Below are 19,491 nucleotides of genomic sequence, written 5' to 3'. Positions count from 1 at the left end.
CTAAGCCGAGGATGGGTCCACTTATTCAAGTGTTTATTAATTCAACAAACTTTTGCTGGGCTCAACATTGAATTCCCAGTGATAAGGGCGTGGTTTCTAGAAAGGATGGTCTGGGAATAGCTTCTGGTTCTACCCTATGTTTACTATGGATCTCACAGTCCTGGACTGCTCCATTGCTGCCTCCAGGTCTAGCCTGCTCAGTTTAGCAAAGAAAGTACTTGCGTGTTGAGCCCTCCATACCCTGTTGGGGAGGATAGCCACGATTCCTAATCAATGGCAGCATGCGTGACAGGACACTAGGATTCTGTTTGTTCCCTTCCCTTCGCTTTCCCCTCACTTTGAAACACCCTCTTTTCATTCCAATTATTCATATATACTTTCTTTCTAAGAGTTAATCTCAATTAATGATGACATTATAATATACTTCTAATTCTCCCAACACTCCTATTATCTTTAAATCCACAATTCTATATCACTTTATTTATACTTGACACTTACTTTATCTCAGCAGATCTTCTATCTGGCTTTCCCACAGAAGCAACTATACATAAAGACATAGCTTGTGTTGTATTTTTCCCATTTCTGCTTGGCTTGCATGGGGACTGTAACCAGACACTGGGAAATGCTTGCAGACAGTTGGACGGGCTGCAGAACTCTTGTTGCTGCAAGCCAGCTTGATATCTGCTCTTACAGCTTCTTGCCCAGCCACTTGTTTTCCTTTCTATATTGCATTGTTTGAAATTCTTAAAATTCAAATGCTTTTTTTTTCCCTCCTCAAACTCTGGTACCCACCCTCCTTCACAAAAGGAGTCAGCACCTTTCTGTTGCTCCATCCCTTGTAAACCTGGCTAGGGGCTGGGGTCATGAGAAAGGTCATGTGGAGGTGCTGAGAAGGCTCTGGGAATGGGATTCTCCCCTTGGCTGTGACACTGCTGAACAAGTACGTTTCTATCCTAGTTAGGGTATAACAAGCTTGCCTATAAATGCATTTTTAAATCGTCTGGTGGCAAAAGTGAGCTAAGTTCTGGCCTGGAGGAGCTTAAACGGGCATCCATGAAGTGATAGGGAGCCCCAAAGTGTCTCTATGTTAGCACCTCCAAACAAATGGTAATATGTGAGGTCATAGCTCCAAATGCACTTCTTAAGCCTAACAGACATTGGAAGACAAGCTGTGTTAAAATCCCTCACCTCTCTGGCAAAAGATAATAAGTGATTTACTCAAGTTAAATTCCTGGACCCTCAGTGCAGTGACATTAGGAGTTCCTGGTCAATAAACGCAGTGAAGCCTCACTTCTCTCTCTGAACCGCCTTCTGCATTATGACTAAGGACGCCATTCTGAACTGTCATAGCACTCCAGCACCACGGCAAAGGGCCGACACACCCTAGTTTTCACAAGGGCCACATTTCCTCCATAGAAATGGTCACTCACGTTCCTCACCCACAGGCAAGTGTAGTCCTCATCCCTGATCAAGGAAATGTCTCTTTGCAACAGAAGACCATTACAGAAAACCACACCAACCAAAATGCAGAGTTGTGGACCCCAGTACCAACAGAAACATCTACAAAACAGCCTCCACACCCAAGGCTCAGGGAACATTACAAAGAGGTTTTAAAGTATTGCAAGAGCCAGAGGACCAGGGTGTTTGCTGTGAGACAGTGTCTTCTAACAATATCAGAAGCTACACCCATAAAGTTTCACCAATGTGACCACATAAACATGAGCAGAACAAGGAAAACGGCAATAGACATGCAAAAAGCCGGGCACAGTGGTGCACACCTGTAATCCCAGCACTCAGGAAGGCAGAGGCCAGCCTGGTCTACAAATCAAGTCCAAGACAGCCAGGGTAACAAACAAACAAACAAACAAACAAACCAAAAAGCAATAGACATGCTAAAGTGGACTGAAGGAAAGACCATAAAGCCTTAAGCCTACACAAAGAACTACAGGCAACTAAGGAATAAAAAAAAGTGGGAGAAATAGTCTTCCCTAGAAAGCACACACCAATTGGTTATACAATACCAAATGGCCAGCCCTGAAAAAAATACATGTAGTTAACCTTATACAGATGGAGCAGGCTATATTTAGAAATACATATGTGTATATATATTTTTATATTTATATATGCAAGAGTAACAATTGGTGAAAAAAGAATTTGAAAGAGAGCAAGGAGCGTATATGAAAAAATTTAGAGGGAGGAAAGGAAAATAGGAGATGATGTAATTCTATTATAATGTCAAAAATAAAAGAAAAATATGTTGTGAAATAATAATAAAACAAAAATCAAGAAATAAAACAATCAGCTGGCACAGTGCACAATATGGATTTCGCCCCCATCCGTGACTCCTTCTTATCCCTGCTGTGCTTGTGTGTGAGCCTCAGGGTACCTCCTCTTTAAGTGGCCAGGAAGCCAATAGATTGATATCCGGCCAGGTCTAAGTACTGCAACATCAAGTCATCTGAACAAGATATCAGGTAACATCAAGAAAGACTGATTTCTACCGCTTGGAGGTGACGTGGTAAAGATTGGATGAAAGCACACTCCTCAGTTAAGACCTTCAGGGCTCTGGACTGTTGTGCAGGCACCGCTTCTTATCAAAATATAAGCATGTTTTCCTTAAAGCCAAGAACGTTCCCATCAGATCCATTTCACCGGCATCCCAGAGAGTCCTAGGAAGTGATTAATTACACTACATTTGATCATAGCTTCTCTGTTAAAAAGTGTTTCTCCTTCTAGTAGCTGTGAACTTGTAAGTGACAACTGAACACAGGATGTGGAGCCAGCATTATTCTTCCCATGATAAGTGAAAGAATCATCAGAAGATGTGCCTGGAAAGCAAAGGCGTATTGGGAATGTGAGCTTGTGTTTCTTGACTGCCAAACAACACACCCGACACATACGTAATAATCTCGCACCAGGAGTTCACTGGCTTATTAAGGTATATTTTCAGATACCAGGCCAACAAAATACCCCCCTTGCTAAAAATTTTGTTTCATTTGCTTTTTCGATTCAACTCCAGGCAAGGTATATGGGTTTTTTTTTTAAAGACTATCAATAATTTTTCCATAATAAAGCAATTTTTTAATTCTTTATTAATTACACTTTATTCACTTTGTATCCCCCCTGTGGTTCCCTCCCTCCTCCTGTTCCAATCCCTCCCTTTCTCCACCCTCTGCATGCATGCCCCTCCCCAAGTCCACTGATAGGGGAGGTCTTCTTTTTCTTCTTTCTGATCCTAGTCAATTAGGTCTCATCAGGAGTGGCTGCATTGTCTTCTGTGACCTGGTAATGCTGCTTCCGCCTCAGGGGGAGGTAATTAAAGAGCAGGCCAATCAGTTCATGTCAGAGACAGTCCCTGTTCCTATTACAATGGAACCCACTTGGATACTGAACTGCCATGGGCTACATCTGTGCAGGGGTCTTAGGTTATCTCCATGCATTGTCCTTGGTTGGAGTATCAGTCTCAGGAAAGACCCCTGTGCTCAGATTTTTTGGTTCTGTTGCTCTCCTTGTGGAGTTCCTGTCCTCTCCCGATCTTACTGTTTCCCACTTCTTTCCTAAGATTCCCTGCACTCTGCCCAAAGGTTGCCCATAAGCCTCAGCATCTGCATTGATAGTCTGCAGGGCAGAGTCTTTCAGAGGTCATCTGTGTTAGGCTCCTGACTTGTTCCCTCTTTTCTCCTTCTTCTGATGTCCATCCTCTTTGCCTTTCTGGATAGGAATTGGGCATTTTAGCAAGAGTTCTCCCTCTTGATTAGTTTCTTTAGGTGTACAGATTTTAGTAGGTAAAGCAATTTAACTCATTATTGATGCTTTTTTAAATGCCACTATGTAATCAACACACCGCTGAGGACAAACAACCAAAGTAAGTGTCTTGAGAAATGCAAGGCTCGAATCCTTTGAATACACCCATTGCTTCATCCTAAGGTCAGTCACTAAATTATCAAGAGTAAACAAAGCAATGCTGACAGACATTCCCTGCAAACATTCCTCCCTTTTTCTCCTAACAGGGTTAGGTTTGGTGCAAGAATGACTCTTGTGGTTCTGGACTGAGACTTTTAACATTATACTGATGAAAAGCTTACAACCTTGACCAATTTCCTTAACACCCCCCACCCAAATTTCTCTTTGGAAAACGCAGACTATCATAGGACAGGTACATGGAGTAACAGAATAATGTGTCACAAAAAATCCTGCCAGCAGATGAGCACTGGAGCATCAGCTGTTGTGTTCTATGGTATTGTAACAGCCTGGCTAGTCGGCAGGCACCTTCTCTGTTTAGCCATGGTTTTATTGCTGATCCATGCATGGACAGCAACTTCCTGTTGATTTCCGTTGCTCTCCATATTTCATGGCCTAATATTAATCTATTCACCCTGCCTTTAAAAAGCCTACCTGACACTGGGGAACTTTTAAGAACAATAATTTACTCCTTATAGTTTAGAAGGGTAGAGAGGCCAAGATCAAGTTGCTGGCAGAACTCAGCATCTGGTAGGACCTGTTCTCCACTTTCAAGATGGAGCTTTGGGTGCAAGGGAGGAACACTGTCCTCATGCAGCAGAAAGTGGAAGAAAGCTCTTTTATGAGTGACTAACCTGTTTGTGATGCCAATGGTGAAGTAATGTCCTCATTGAAGACTCCATCTCTAGATGCCATCACATTGCAAGTATCCAGGGTCTTACCGAAGACAACCTGGACCATGGCTGTAAGGAATGTCCCACCTTCCCTGCTAGCATAGCTCTATGCTGTGTCCTCCCTTCCTGGCATTGCTCTCCTTCACAGGCAGACTAGGAGGACCAGTGCTGTCTCTGGGGTGAGCTAATTCCATATCTCTGGAGAAGGCTCAGACTTTTAGCCCTGGGTCAGTTAACTCTTCCATTAAAGGGAATGAAAAAAAAAAAAGTAAAGTAAAGTAAATGAAACTATATTTCTTCTTTAAAAAAAAATGACAACTGACCCTAGCCTATCAGGTCTCATCAGGACTGGCTGCATTGTCTTCCTCTGTGGCCTGGTAAAGCTGAAGACCTGATAGGTTAGGGTCAGATGGAAAGGGAGGAGGACCTCCCTTCTCAGTAGATAGGAGGAGGGACATGTGAGGAGAAGAAGGAAAGAGGGCAGAATTGGGAGGGGACAAGGGAGGAGGCTACAACGTGGATAAATTGTAATAAATTAAAAAAAATAAAATAAGGAAATCATGAAAAAATAATGACAAGATTTTACCTTGCCCCCAGTGCCTTGAACTCAGACTTAAAATGTGATGAAAAATTATTATGAACTTCATTATGTGTGTGATATCTTAAAGAAACAAATTAACTGGCTTTCAATTAAAACTAATGACTCGTACTTCCCCCTCTTCTCTCTGCTCAAGTCCCACTCATTGTTCTAGATCATGCTATAAATACTCCATCCAAGAATGATCATACATGATGATGCCCTGTACTTCTCATTAGCCCTTGTTAACTCCCACCTGAACTGAGGTTACTCAGGTACTCTGAAAGTTGCTGGTCATGTTCTACCTTATCCGAAATGAAGCCAGAGCCTCCGTTTTCATTTCTTACCAGTGATGCATTAGCCTTGTTCCTTTCCGCACTGGGCCATCCTTCTGACTCCAGCCCACACTGAAAGCGCCATTTGCTGTATGAGCAACAACTACTGAGAGAGACCCGAGACATCAACCGAGGAATAAGCAATGGCAGTGTTTTTAATAAAGCAGCTAAGCATAAGGAAACAGTTCACGCCGGAGCTGTTGTGGCGGCATGCACACAGGATGGAGGGTGCTTTTGATAATGTGGTACGAGAGATCTCCTGATGCCTCAAAATGGATTATCCATTCTTAGTTCCAACCTGAAGGTGACTTTTCTCACACGTAAGAATTTCAGGCCTCGTCAATAACCACAATCCTTTAAATTTTTTGCTTCTGGCTCCCAAATTACTAATCCTCACAGAGGGAATACGGCTGTCCAAATCAATCTCTCTTTGGAATCACAAAAGCCGGAAATCTATATGACCACAGGCAGCATATTGGGGCAATATTGATGAGAAATAAAGTCTAAAAAGTGTATTTGAAGAACTTGGAATTAGTGACACTGGAGCCAAAAATATCATTTTGTTTTCATCAATTTAAATTAACTCAACACTCAAGTCCTTCAGACTGGCTATATATGCCTTCTCAGATTTTATTCCATTGGCTTCCACCTCCAGGAGTTACAAAATTTACAAAACATCATGACAGGAGAGCCAGACACACACCCCATATTCCCTCTTTCTCTCGCTCTCTCTCTCTCTGTCTGTCTCTTCCTTCCTCATTCCCCTCTTCCCCTCTCCCTCTCTCTCTCCCTCTCTTTCCCTCTCCCCTGATGCTTCTTACATCTGTAAGCTCTAACTCAAAGTCTACTGTCCACCAACAGAACACTCAGCCCATCTCCCAGCTGCCCTGGTAGCCTTTTCCTCAGAAGTGCCTCACCCCTGAGAGCTGGGTCCCAGTGTGTCTAGACTGTGCATTCCTCAAACACTTCTTGGGATCTGGGACTCTGCCACTCTCCTCCAACAGCCATCTCTAGTCAACACTGTCTTTGATTACTCCATAATTTTCTAAAACACTAGGGGGCTTTGGCCTTCCCACAGCTTCTTCTGTTTCCCTTGCAAAACTTTCCATAAAAGAAATATATTTCTAGGAAATACAAATAATCTTGTATCCCATGAAACCTGGAGACTTGACAAAATGGGGAAATATGCACACCGACTTCTATCATCAATGCCTTATTTCAAAATGAAGTTATAAATAGGATGCGGGTATCTAAGGGCAGATTAGATCTTTTCAGATGAGAGCAATCTGAGAAGAAATCAATGTGGGCCAGAATTAGTCTAGCAAAAGATGATCTCTAAGCTAAGTTGTTTGGTTTTTTTTTTTTTTTTTTTTTTTCAGGAGGAGTGGAGATAAGGAGGGCAGAGAGCTGTACAGCATTTCTACTCAGCCTGAGGTCTGCACACAAGAGCGATGAAGGGGGAGTGGACACCGCCCCAGATTGCGCTTAGGATCGTCCTACAACTCAAGTTAGAGTCCTTTCCACACATTAGACATTAGGTCTGCGTTGCTAAGTGTTAGGCACGGGGTCTGTGCGACGCCCACTCGATCATAAAATCAAATGGGAGGTTAGCCAGATACACAGCTCCCCTGAGAGGACTGTCTCACAAGACCATTGCCATCTGCACGAACAGAATGTGGAAACCACATCATTTCCGAAGGACATCCAGATGTTGAGTACAACTTTTACACAGCACGGATGATTTGAGAAGTCACTCTCCCTCTGTCCAATTTATTACAGTTACTTGAGAGATGGGAATTTCGGAGAATCAGTCATCTATATTTAAGGCAAAGATTAGCACTTGCCAGAAAGGGGAGGAGATAAGCCTGGTTTGTTGTGCCCATCACATACCCAGCCAGCACAAGGCCCAAATCTTTCGACCAGAGCGTGTGGTCTCAGGACTTTAATATCTTCCCCATGTGGTTGTTTGCAAAATGGTCCCGAGTAGAACAAGGGAAGAATCTTAAATAGGTTTAGTGAGCAGGCAGCCAGAAAGATCACACACAAGTGGGAAACTGCGCAGTGGAATGACACGCCACACAAACAATATTTTAGTACATGTTTGTTGTTAAACAAAGAATCCTAGAAATTATGTGGATTAGCTAATAGAAGTGAAGGACTGCCAATTATCCTATCACCTGGTCATAACTGATTAATAACTTGGTATCTAACTTTTCCATGGGCATAGAACACATTTCTAATTTTACAGGAATAGCACCATCGTGTATATTGTTCCTTTAGCTTACTTTTAAATGTAGGAGTATATTTTCACATAAGCAAACAAACTCTAATCACCTTCCTAACTACAAGGCACTCGGTTGTGCCATAATTTCAGAAAACGCAGATGCTCTCCAGTTTTTTGACATTGTTAGCAACCGCTACAATGAATGAATACACGGTGGATGTATTTATAGTCACTCTTATGAAACAAATTCTTTCAAAAGGAAGCTAAAGTGAAAGCTATTCAGATTTCAAAAGCTGTTTTGATCCAGGCTGCAAAATTGCCCTTCGGAAGAGTCACTCCAATTTATACCCCCACCTGTGATGTCTGGGTGAGGGTTCAAAGCGTAAATCTTAATGCTGTGTAGCCAACTCACTGACAGACTGGACTTCTCATGATTTAGGTATCCGGAGCCCTTACAATACACTGTCCATCACGCACATGAGCACACCCGTGAATAAAATGACAGCATTAATAAACTATATACACATATACCTGTGCATACATACGTCAACTCAAACGAAAATCCTCGGCATTTGGCATTAACTGCAAAACTCATAGTCCGCTTTCTAAAATCTTGTTTAATCAAGCTATTGTCTGAGCCTCGGGTTCTTTATCAAGTGGATCTGCTCCGACACCCCTCTGTTAAAAGATCTATAGCTCCACCCTCCAAAGGGAGACAAGGGGCCCAGCCTCCACCTGGGCCCAGCCTCTTCTTTTGCTGCACTCTATAGTTCTCTTTGGGGGTTCTTGAAGCCACTGTGTTGCTTCCTGAGTGAGCTTGGTCGGTTCTGACATACATAGTTGGAAAGGATGCAACAAGCAATTGAATGAGTAGGCCATACGTTTTCTGGCTTCATCTTTGACATCTCTGCAAACTTCAGAGACTTGCTCAAAATCACTTACCTCTAATGGTCAGAGTCTTTGGGGGGAACTCATCAAAATCTAGTCACAACTCAATCGTATGTTCTCCTCTTCTTGGGAGAGGGCGCCTCTGCCAGTTCTGACAAGGGGAACAGTTAACAAAAGTCCGTCGACTTTATCCTGTAGAACTGAGAAGTAACACAAAATGGCCCCGTGCAACGTGACCAGGTTGAAGCTTCGGTGATGCCTCAGATGTGCCAACACCGCAAGGCACCACTTCCCAAGGTATGCCCCTCCCCCACACTGTTTTCATGGCAGAACATAATCCCTGCTCCTTTCCAAGGAAGTGCATCATAGACATAGGCACCAATTTTCCACGAGATTACTGCTGAGCACCCTGCAGCAGCCACGGCAATCCTGCCACCGAGCACCTGCAGGCAGCAAGGAGATGGGATTCAGGGATGGAGTGATGCATTCCAAACTGCGCTCTGGGCCAGTGGTCGAATTAGCCTGGAATATAGGCACGAGAATGATTCCAGAGTCTAACATTCAGGACCTTAAACTTCAGCTCTGCCATCTCCTATTTTGTAACCCTGGGCAAGCTATTTATCTCTTCTGTGAAATGCTAACTGCACAAATCTGTTCATTCAATAAACAGTTTTCAAGCGAACGTCAGTGATACCTAGGTTATCTCACTGGAAAAAAATTGCTATGTTGTTCTGGATATTGGTTAAAGCTTAATGCTTAATCTAGAGTATATATCTGACTCTAGAGCAAAAAAAGAAAATTCATTTAAAAGGCTCACCAAAAAAAAAAAATGTAACAGCTTACAAGATGGGGAGTTGGCTTAGCGGTGACGAACACTTGCTGCTCTTCCAGAGTTGCTGAGAGCACCAGTGTCAGGCAGCATACAACTGTCCACAACTTTAGCTCCTCAGATCCAAAACTTCCTTCTGTCCTGCGCTTCTGGAACCCAAATGCATGATGCATGTATGTACACACGTGTACACACACTAAATAAATTTAAAAATAAAGATACCAACAAACTTTTAAAGGATATTTCAACCTTGTAGGAGAAGCACACGGGTCTCCCCCCCCCCTGTCAGAATCCTGGAGTAATGCTCCACCCCTAGCTGAGGAACGGTTGGCAGATGATGGCTGCTAGGGGAAGGAGAGCCAATTTTCTTGAGTGTTGTGGTTCCTGGGACGTACTGTAGTGGGTAAGCACATCCAAGCATAGACGGGCACCCTGATAGGATCCGGGGTTATGCAGAACAAACACAAAAAGATAACATGAAGTTGGGAAGGAGAAATGAGAGGGATCTAGGAGGAGTTGGGGAGGATATGACTGAAATGTTGTTTGTATCATAAATTATATGTACGTGTATAATTTTAAAATTATTATATATTTCTAAAATAAATGATATTTGCCCTAGAAAACCTTTGCCTTGCTCTATGGAAGGTGCAAATGATTTTCTGACAGTTTTTTTGGGGGAAAACAAAAAACATGAGTCTTTGGGATATAAGACTCCTAAGATGTGTCTAGAAACCTTAGGTTTTACTTTGCTCTTCCCCACTAACAATGGCAAAAGACCCCCCCCCTCCCTGCTTCCTGGCAGCCCTGCTTGTGACCTCCCAAAGCAGACGGAGCTTGCTCAGAGTTGCTGGCTGTGCGAATGCTAGATGAGGTGGTTAAGCCGCTCTGCTCCAATAGGGAATCCAAGCGATGGTGGCTGGAGGTTCCCCACCAGCTGCACGTGAAGGTGACATGAGCAGGCTGGCTGAGCTGTCACACTCAAAAGCAAGAACAGAGCAGGCTTAAGGAGAGGCTGCCTTTGAACTCCAACCTCTTGTTCTTTCTGTATCCCACTGGACAATCTGCCAGGCTCAGGATTAGAAGGATCCCCTAGAGCCACAAAAACAATCGAGAGAGTTGGAGGGAGGATAGGAAGAGCTAGATGAGAGAGAGAAAGAGAGAGAGAGAGGCTGAAACAAGACTGTGAGCATACTACAGCCGCCATCATGGCTGCTGATTCTTCCTAGCCACATATGGCAGCTTTCCACGAAACCTAGGACAATACAGACAAGAAACAATGAGGGCACCTAGGATTCTTGCTATACAACCTGGCCAAAGGGCAGCTCCCATTGGTTCCAACAACCAGAGCTGGCCTGGCCTGCCACTCAAGAGTTCGTAAGTCTCTTCAATAGAGGCACGTTGGGAATAATGTTTTTAAACACTGTCTGACTTTGTCTTCATTTCCTTTTGCCCTATGGTTACCGCCCATCCAATCAATGGCAACTATGGCTTATGAGGAGCAAAAGCATCATTGCTTACGCGGCACAAGAGAAGTCTGCAGTTCTGAGCGCTGACCTCTAAGAACCCAGGAAGGCTAGTGTTCATCACTGACTCTTCAGAAGCTGTCACTGAAGTATACTGGGAGAAGAAAGGGGAACCAGAGGAGGTCTTAGGTAAGTCTCAGCCTTGGCTGAGCCAGCAGGGAGTTTGGAGTTTGCATGTCCAGATGCTGGGTCCCTGCCCTGGCCACAGCTGCCTGTGCTTAGCATGACCTCAGGTGGAGTAGACTTCTGCAGCTAAGGCCTTCCCTGAAGGATGCTGGAGTCCGTATGTTGCCTGCACATCCGGATGCTGAGATAGCATTCCCTCGAGGGCTCTTGTTTATGAATATACTATTCAAAACCCTCCAAGTTTGGAGAACAGGAAGACAAGGGAGGAGGGGCAAAGGGAAGGTATGTGTGTCTGCAAGTTCTAAAACAGGAATTTGGTTTTAGTGTGGATCGCCAGGTGATATGCCAGCAGCATGGAAATCAAAGTCTCTTCTTATAGGCTTTTTCACACAATGCATTCAAAAGGTTGATTTTTTTTTAATCTATAGTTCCATTCTGAGAATAGTGGTGTCATGCAGGGCCCAGTGTCCTGGGCATGGAGTCGGTGTTTCCAATCAATTCCCTTCTCCTCCAGCTCCATGCCCACTACCCCAAAACAACAGTTACAAGGCTGACCTGCATCTGATTGTAAAGGAAGGCCTTTAGAGAGTATTAAGAACCTGCAGAGCCTTAGCAGCATGGATAGAATCACGAAGCCTGTATTTAGGGTTCTCTTTTCAGGACCACAATTTCTTCTTTTCAGTCTGGATGAGCTTTATGACTTTTGATTTCTAAGCCTAGGGGAGAACTTCCAAGCCCAGAAAATTCTGGAGGATCCCTGCCGAACTCCTTCATCCCGAGCAGAGGGAGCAATCAATCTCCCGTCGTAGGGATGCCAGCCTTCACACAGCCGCTGGAGGAAAACGATTATGCTAACTTGGACCCTGAGGGAGTTATTGTACTAAAGCAAAGAAAATAAATCTCCACACCCCAGAATGCTCAGCTCAGGGTCCTCGGCTCCTTTGTGTCCTCTCCCCCTCCTCTGGACTCACAACAAAGTAGAGGTGGAGAAGAAAATGGTAAAGCCACATTGGAGACAGGCCATTTTCCAGATCACTCATTAAGCCACCAAACATTGAAACCCTGGGAGGGTAAGGACTGAGTGAAATGAGCGCAGATGAACTGAGAGTAACAAGTATCAAAAATGGCAAGTTTCGCTCAGTTTAAATATAACTAACAACAACAACAACAAAATCTGTTGTATTTCCCCCTAGCTGAAGTTTTCTGCCCAGTACATTCAGTTTCATTGAGAGCTGGCTGGGCTACCAGCCAACCTCCAGTAATCTCCCCGAAAAACACACACACACACACACACACACACACACACACACACACACACACACAAAACATACTGAGCCCCTTCACTGCCTCAGAAACGGTGGGAGAGGGTACATTGAGCCTGGTTCTGCCAATTGTGAAATGACTTCAGCTCAAAAAGAAAATGTTTAATTTTTAAATGTGTGTGTGTGTGTGTGTGTGTGTGTGTGTGTGTTATATCTGTACTACCACTGTGCACCGTGTGTGTGCAGTGCTGACAGAGACCACAAGGGGGCATCAGGACCCCCAGGAACTACGCCACATGGGGGCTAGGCATTGAACCCTGGTCCTCTGGAAAAGAAGCCAATGCTTTTAACCACTGAACCAACTCTCCAGCACCATGTTGTTTATTTTAAATAATACCGGATGTACAAAACTGGAATGGTTCCCAGTAATTCAGGGATATGCCCTACCGTGGAAGAGAAAGGAAAGAGGTACAAGATTTAAGGAGGCCTGGAAGCCTACGTGTGGTTGGTTTGATTTGCTTGACGTCTGTTGTTGGGGGTGCTGTTGCTAACCTTTTCGATTAGACAATTTCATCCATGTATGGAGTGCATTCTGGTTACTATGCCTCCGCCACCCTTAGGCTCCCTAACTTTATTAATTCTTCCTTTCCCTCCAATTCCCTTTTTGTTAATTTTTGAGAATTTTATACAGTGCATTTTGATCAAATTCACCCTCCTCACTGCTCCCCTAACTCCTGCCATAGGAACCCTCACCTCCTCAACTTTGTGCCCCCTCTTCTTGCTTTGACCGTCCCCTGAGTCCACTTTCTGCTGCCCATTCACCGCTGAGTGTAAAGCTACCCATTGGAGTATGACTGACCTCACTGAGGGGCGGCACCATTAAAGAAAACTGATTCTCCCTCCCCCCCCAGAAGTCGCCAGCTGTCTACAACTCCTGAGAGGTGGGGGTCTCAAGAACCTCTCCCAACTGCATGCTAGAGTGTCGACGGATTTGTCTTGTGCAGGAAACCACAGCTACCGGGAGTTCATGAGTGCAGCATCCCTGTCATGCCGTCACGCCCAAAGATGCTGTTTTGTGTCAGTCCTCCCTAGCATCTGGCTCTGACAGTTCTCTCTGTTTCCTCCTGTGTGATGGCCCCTAAGCCTTGTGGGTGGTACAGATGTCCCATTTATGACCGAGCAGTCCACCCAACACTGGCAGTCTCTGTATTAACCACCACCCACACGCAAAGACACAACAATGAGCCCATTTAAACTGACTTGCAAACTTCGGGAGCTCACTCCTGGCCAAGGTCAGGGCCCAGTCTTAGTTTTGATGCTCAGTGTCAGTGGGTTAGCGGGTTAGCTCACTAAGCATGAGGGGTCTGAGGAAAGCGGCGGGGCTCACATAAAAACGTTAAACACTGAGTAGAATGCTGCCCCACTTCCAGCTTTGTCTGTAGCTCACGTTAGCAATGGCACAAAAATCAAAGACCCTGAGATATCCAGTCCCAAGCTCCTATTCATGCTTCACAGTAAAGAACACAAGAGAAAGTTCAGGAAGGTGGCAGTGGATACACTGAGGACTCCAGGGAGCGATGCTCTTACACTCTGTTCACCCACATCCGTCATGGTGACAACCAGTCACACCATATTAAATCTGTCAGTGGGACTTGAATCTATGTGTTTAAGTAGCAAATGACAATTGGAAAAGACACGGGCCCTTTTACATAAACATACTAGCTATACTAACCAGGACTGAGGAATTAAAAACGAGATGTTGACAAGCCAAGTCATGCATAGGCCATAGCCTCTGCTCCCTTTTCCTTCCCCGGCCCTCATTGTGACAGGGCAGCCTATGACAGCCTTCATTTTAGAAACTGGTGTGCAGGCAATGAAAGCAGGGGTGACCAACGTCCTGACACCCCTTCCATGAGTCCGCTCTCCCTCCATCACAAACCCCAGCATCTACTTGATTCATCAGCAGGTGGAGCTGAAGAGCTGTCAGAGCCACCGAGCGAGGGGACATCTCAGACAACTGTTTGGAGACTGTGCTGATGGCATTTTATATCAGATGAATGACAGGAAAGACTCGACGCGTTCCTACAGGTCTAGAGACACCCAGTGAGAAATGAGCACACCAGTCATGTCACTCATTTGTCCCTTCATTTGCTCGCCCACCAGTGCAGGACACCATGCTGAGCACTGAGGAGCTGTAGGAATTCAAGCGGATGGAGACCTGCCCTGGCGAGACTCATCCCTAAGGAGATCAACATGGTTTTCTTTCATGCACTGTGGCAACACACAGGCCTTGTTCAAGCCACATCTTGACTATCACATGGGAAGTGTAGACCTTCAGATTCTAGGCATATAAGGGATTGGTAAATCCACCCCAGTGATTCTCCATCTTCCTGATGTTACCTGAAGATTTCATTTTAACCGTCATGCCTGGGCCCCTTACAAATTTTGGTTCAGCTGGCCTAATGAAACACCAAATCACCAGTAATTTTCAAAGCCACAGGTCCTTCTACTGAGGAGCCAGTGAGAACTCCTATCTTAAGAGTTGGGGGTTGAGCAATACACACTAACACCCCCCCACCCCCGTGTGATAAACATGCAACCACGGGCTTTGATGCCCAAGTACAAATACTGGTCGCCTGCATTAGTAAGTGTGAGGTACCCAGAGCTTTTATCTGAAACAAACAGAGAGCACCGAATTCTGATGGCTTTGTTTCTTCAAAAAAAAAAAAAAGCCTCCCCTTTACAACTTGATCAAAATGCAGCAACCTTCTGCATCATTCATTTCTGTTGCTGTGATCAAATACCCTAACAAACAAGAGTGACTTTAAGAGAAAGGGGGTTCATTCTGAGTTACAGTCGCTGGGGAGGGGCGGCAGAAAGACATGCTGGTGGATCACACTGCACACACAGGAAGCAGAGAGGGAGGACAGGCTATAAAACTCAAAGCTCATCCCCAGTGACACACATCCTCCAGCAAGCCTCTGCCCCCTAAAGATTGCATAACCTTCCCAAGCAGTGCCGCCGGCTGGGGAAAGAGTATCTGGACAGATGCCCAGGGTGGTGGTTCACACCTATGATCCTAGCACTTGGGAGGTGGGAGGCAGAGGGAGCAAAAGTCCAAAGTCATCCTCTGCTGCACAGCAAGTTCATGGAGAGCTGGGCTCAGAAGACTCAAGTGAGATAAACGTGCTAAGAAAACAATGAAAGAAGGAATTCCACGAATTAAGAAAAATCCAGGCTGAACAAAGACATTCTTTTATAGGCTCAGGAAAAAATAATTTTGCGTACAAATCAGAATAGGGGAAATCCCACAAAATGTTATTAGAATAGGAACTAAGCAATATCCCTCCCAACAAGCTAGAAACCCTCCCTGGACAGGCATAGCTGTGGAGTCCACACTCTAAGACATGAAGGAAATCAGAAGACATGAAGAAAAGAAACCAAAAGAGTAGAGGGAAACTCAAAAATTAGGTGTTACAAAAAAGGGGGAACTTCAAAAAATGAATCTTAAAGCACAAAGAACTAAATAGCAATGGTTACAACAGATGATATCATAAGACATCTTAAGAAACGTGGAAAGGAAAAATTAAGCAAACAAAATGAGTCTCCTCAGTGGGGAGACTGAGGCAGGAGGGGAGCAAGTGGGGTTATCCTGTGCTACATGACAGAACTTGTCTGAAAGCATGGAAAGGAGTGTAAGGAAAAGGGAAAGAGGTAAGAAACCTCTACAGCCAAGTTAAAAAAATTTGAAGAGACTCAAAGATACCTACCGTAGGAACTTACAGAAATTGTAGATGTCTGTGAAAGAAAAAATCGAAAGAAAGGAGAAAAAAAAAACACTAAAAACACTTCAAATGAAACTCTTGAAATACCCTCAAAAATGATAAAGAAAAGGAACACATTGCACATTGAGGATCAGGAGCCAAGAACATACAATACTTTAAAGGTCAAGAAAATAGTCCTTCGGTTATGAAAAAAAAAAAAAGCACATGGCTCATAAATGAGAGAAAGTTAAATATTATTAGCGTCTCAACAACAATGCTTTATGAAGAAAGAAAACATATTTAAGGTAACCAAGGGACTAAGCTGAGCGAATGGTTTCTCTCTTGCAGCTCCATTCCTGAGACTGGTTTCCTCCTATAGAGTTGCCTTTGTGCAGCCTCAATATGAGAGCTTTCTTTCTTATCCTGTATCTTGTTTTGCCTCCTGGAGGCCTGCTCTTTTCTGAAGAGGATATGGAGTGTGAGTGGACCTGTCTCTACCAGTTGATGAGGGAGCTACCAAACAGTTAAGACCACGTCAGACTCTCACAAGGCCTGGTAAAGAGGTTCCCCTTAGCTAAGACAACTTGGCCTTCAAGTGAAATAACTGGTGAAGTTGATCAGAACCCATCCAATATAAATTAGCTAATTCAAACCATTTTTTAATCTAACTGGCTAATTTGGAGGAAGATAAAGACCTGGGGACCTAGGGTCTGGTGGGAAAGAATCATGAATGCTTCATCTTTAACCGCTTGACTTTGGGTACAAAGAGTGGGTGGGAGAAAGCATGTCTGAAAATGCGCTGAGAAGCAAACACCTGAGCACTCAAAAGCCTCCTCCAAGCATCTTACTAATGAGCCTGAGGAGACTTCTCACACTGCAGAGAGACAGACAGCAAGCCCACACCAGCCCCACTCTGCCTGGGCAATGGGACTGAGCATGAGGAAGCTTGCTCATGCAGCTGCAGCAATATTGAAAACACCTGCAGGATTCTACAAGGCTATAGGAATCGGGACAGTGGGAGACTGATAGGAAAGCTGTAAGAAAAAGGAAAGAGGAAGCCAGCAGCCCAAACAGCACATGAAGGGCACCAGTGGAAACAAGACTATGGCTTCCTGAAGATGTCTCCAGTAAGGGGCGTTATACTGCTGAACACACACACACATACACGCCAGTAAGCAGTGTGAAGGGAGCGAGGGTGGTTTCCTCAGCAAAACACAAGTTGAGGTTCCTAAAGCGGCACCTGGTGTGGCTACAAAGTTCTAATTCTTAACCTAGGGTGTTTACAAGGATCTCTGTCATATGCTATACTGTAACAAAAACTGCACGCTTAGAGTCGCTTTATCTGCATTTTCTTTCACAGCTTTTAAAGACTGATGCAAGAGAATTATAAAAAGTTAGTACATCTAGCCACTCTGGTCTTTTACAATACTTGGTGGGTTCTTCTCTCTTCCACCCTTCTCCACCCCTTTTCTTCTTCCCTTTCAACCCCTTAACACCAGATATGAGAGAGAGAGAGAAAAAAAAAAAAGGATATAGAGGAAAGGAAAAGGATCCATGAATAAAGCCGGGGGTTGCAAAGGGGGTGACATTAGGACCATCAATCTCCTTAGGGCAAGTTTGATCTTCATCAGCAGGAGATCTAATTCCTTGTTGTTGTCTCTTCTCTGCACATGACTACTTAACAAGCCGTGACCAACAGCAACCAACAACCCACCCTGCATCTCAGGGCCCTGTCATTTATACACCTTCTGAAAAGTACCCAGAATTCCAAATACCACACAATCGCAGAAACCGTCTGAAGCTGGCCAAATCATGCCATCGCTAGAGCACAAGGCAAATCACTGTCAGCCACAGCAAAGCAGTCCCAGATCCCCTGGGACCTGGGATTAAAACAAAAACATGATCTTATGTAATACATATGTGTTTCCTAAAGAATCCAAAATTTAGAATTCTCGCTACACACCCATGTCTTTTTTTCTTGGTAAACTCATGTTTAATAGCTTTATTTAGATGTTATTTAGAGTGAACACGTGAATGTTTCTGGGACTGTTTCCAAGAATCCTTGCTCTCTACTCAATCAACAGTGTTCCTTGAGGGCCTACTGTGTGTCATGAATTTCTCTTCTGTCATGCATGGACTTGTTGTACCTTCTGGCACTTGCTTCCTTTCTTAGCTTGTTCAACGTGTGTCGAAAATTCTTGTGTTTGGCCCTCTGCCGTTGCTGACCCTCCAACTTCGAGTGATGCTTTATTGCATGAACTGGTTTGTGGATTGTGTTTTGAGGAGGAGACCATGAAGGACATCCCCTCAGCACCCAGCGTCACCCTTCCCTGTCTCCGCCCCATCATTACCTGGTGCTGCTTCTGTGAGTACGTGGGCAGCTGCTGCTCCACTTGCTGAGTCTGTGTTTGGATGACTCAGCCACAGCACCACACAGCACATCCGGCCAGCTGAGACGCTTACACAGGGAAGGTTCTCAGCAAAGCCTCAGTGTGCTGGGGCGTTCTTTTAAACAGCGCAAGTTCACAAACAGTAGGGAAGCATCTTACTCTTTTTTTTTTTTTTTTTTTTTTTTTTTTTTTTTTTTTTTTTTTTTTTTTTTTTTACCGAATGAGCCAGTTTCTACATCAAGGGCTTGGCACATTGATTTCTAAGGTTTATCAGTTACTTTATTATTTGATAATTGCATACATGTATAAAACATACGTTCCCATCACACTAATTCTATGAACAGAGAAGAGGAGCCGTAACAAAGCTACAGAATTTCTCTACGGCAGTTTTTAATCCTAATCCAAGAAATAAATAAGTATAGAGGGACAGGTGACAGGAGGACAGAATGGCCACAAACAAGAGACTTTCCTCACCGGATTACATGCATCTGTTATCTATTACTCACCAAACCCAAATAGAGGTGATCCTGCTTTACAGATAGCGGGAGGGGGGGAACAGAGAGGTTGAGTACCTTCTCCAAGGTCACACAGCTAATAAGCGCCGCTAGAAGTCAGCCCTTGTGGTCTCCTCCAGACCGTGTGCCATCAGCCACAGGTTTTCGGAATCTTGACAAGCTACGGAAAGTATCCGAAAGCTGTCCACCTCGTCCAATTAGCATTTTATACAGCTCCTTCTGGCTAAAAGCACGGCTGATCTATGATCAAAAAGCATCCATTCTGTCTCCTTAATAGTTTGTGGCGCTGTGGGCATCTCTCAATCCCCATCGCTGCTGCCTTCATTCACGCCGCCCTCATTTCCCAGCTCAGCCGTTACAGTCACCTCCTAATTGACCTTCCTGCCACTAGCTCTAACTACAGATGAAGATGAGTGATCTAAAT

This window comes from Psammomys obesus, unplaced genomic scaffold (assembly GCF_907164565.1).
Source record: "Psammomys obesus unplaced genomic scaffold, mPsaObe1.curated_primary_1811, whole genome shotgun sequence".
NCBI lineage: Eukaryota > Metazoa > Chordata > Mammalia > Rodentia > Muridae > Psammomys > Psammomys obesus.
The sequence above is the reverse complement of the archived record's forward strand: the minus strand, read 5'-3'. Positions refer to the sequence as shown.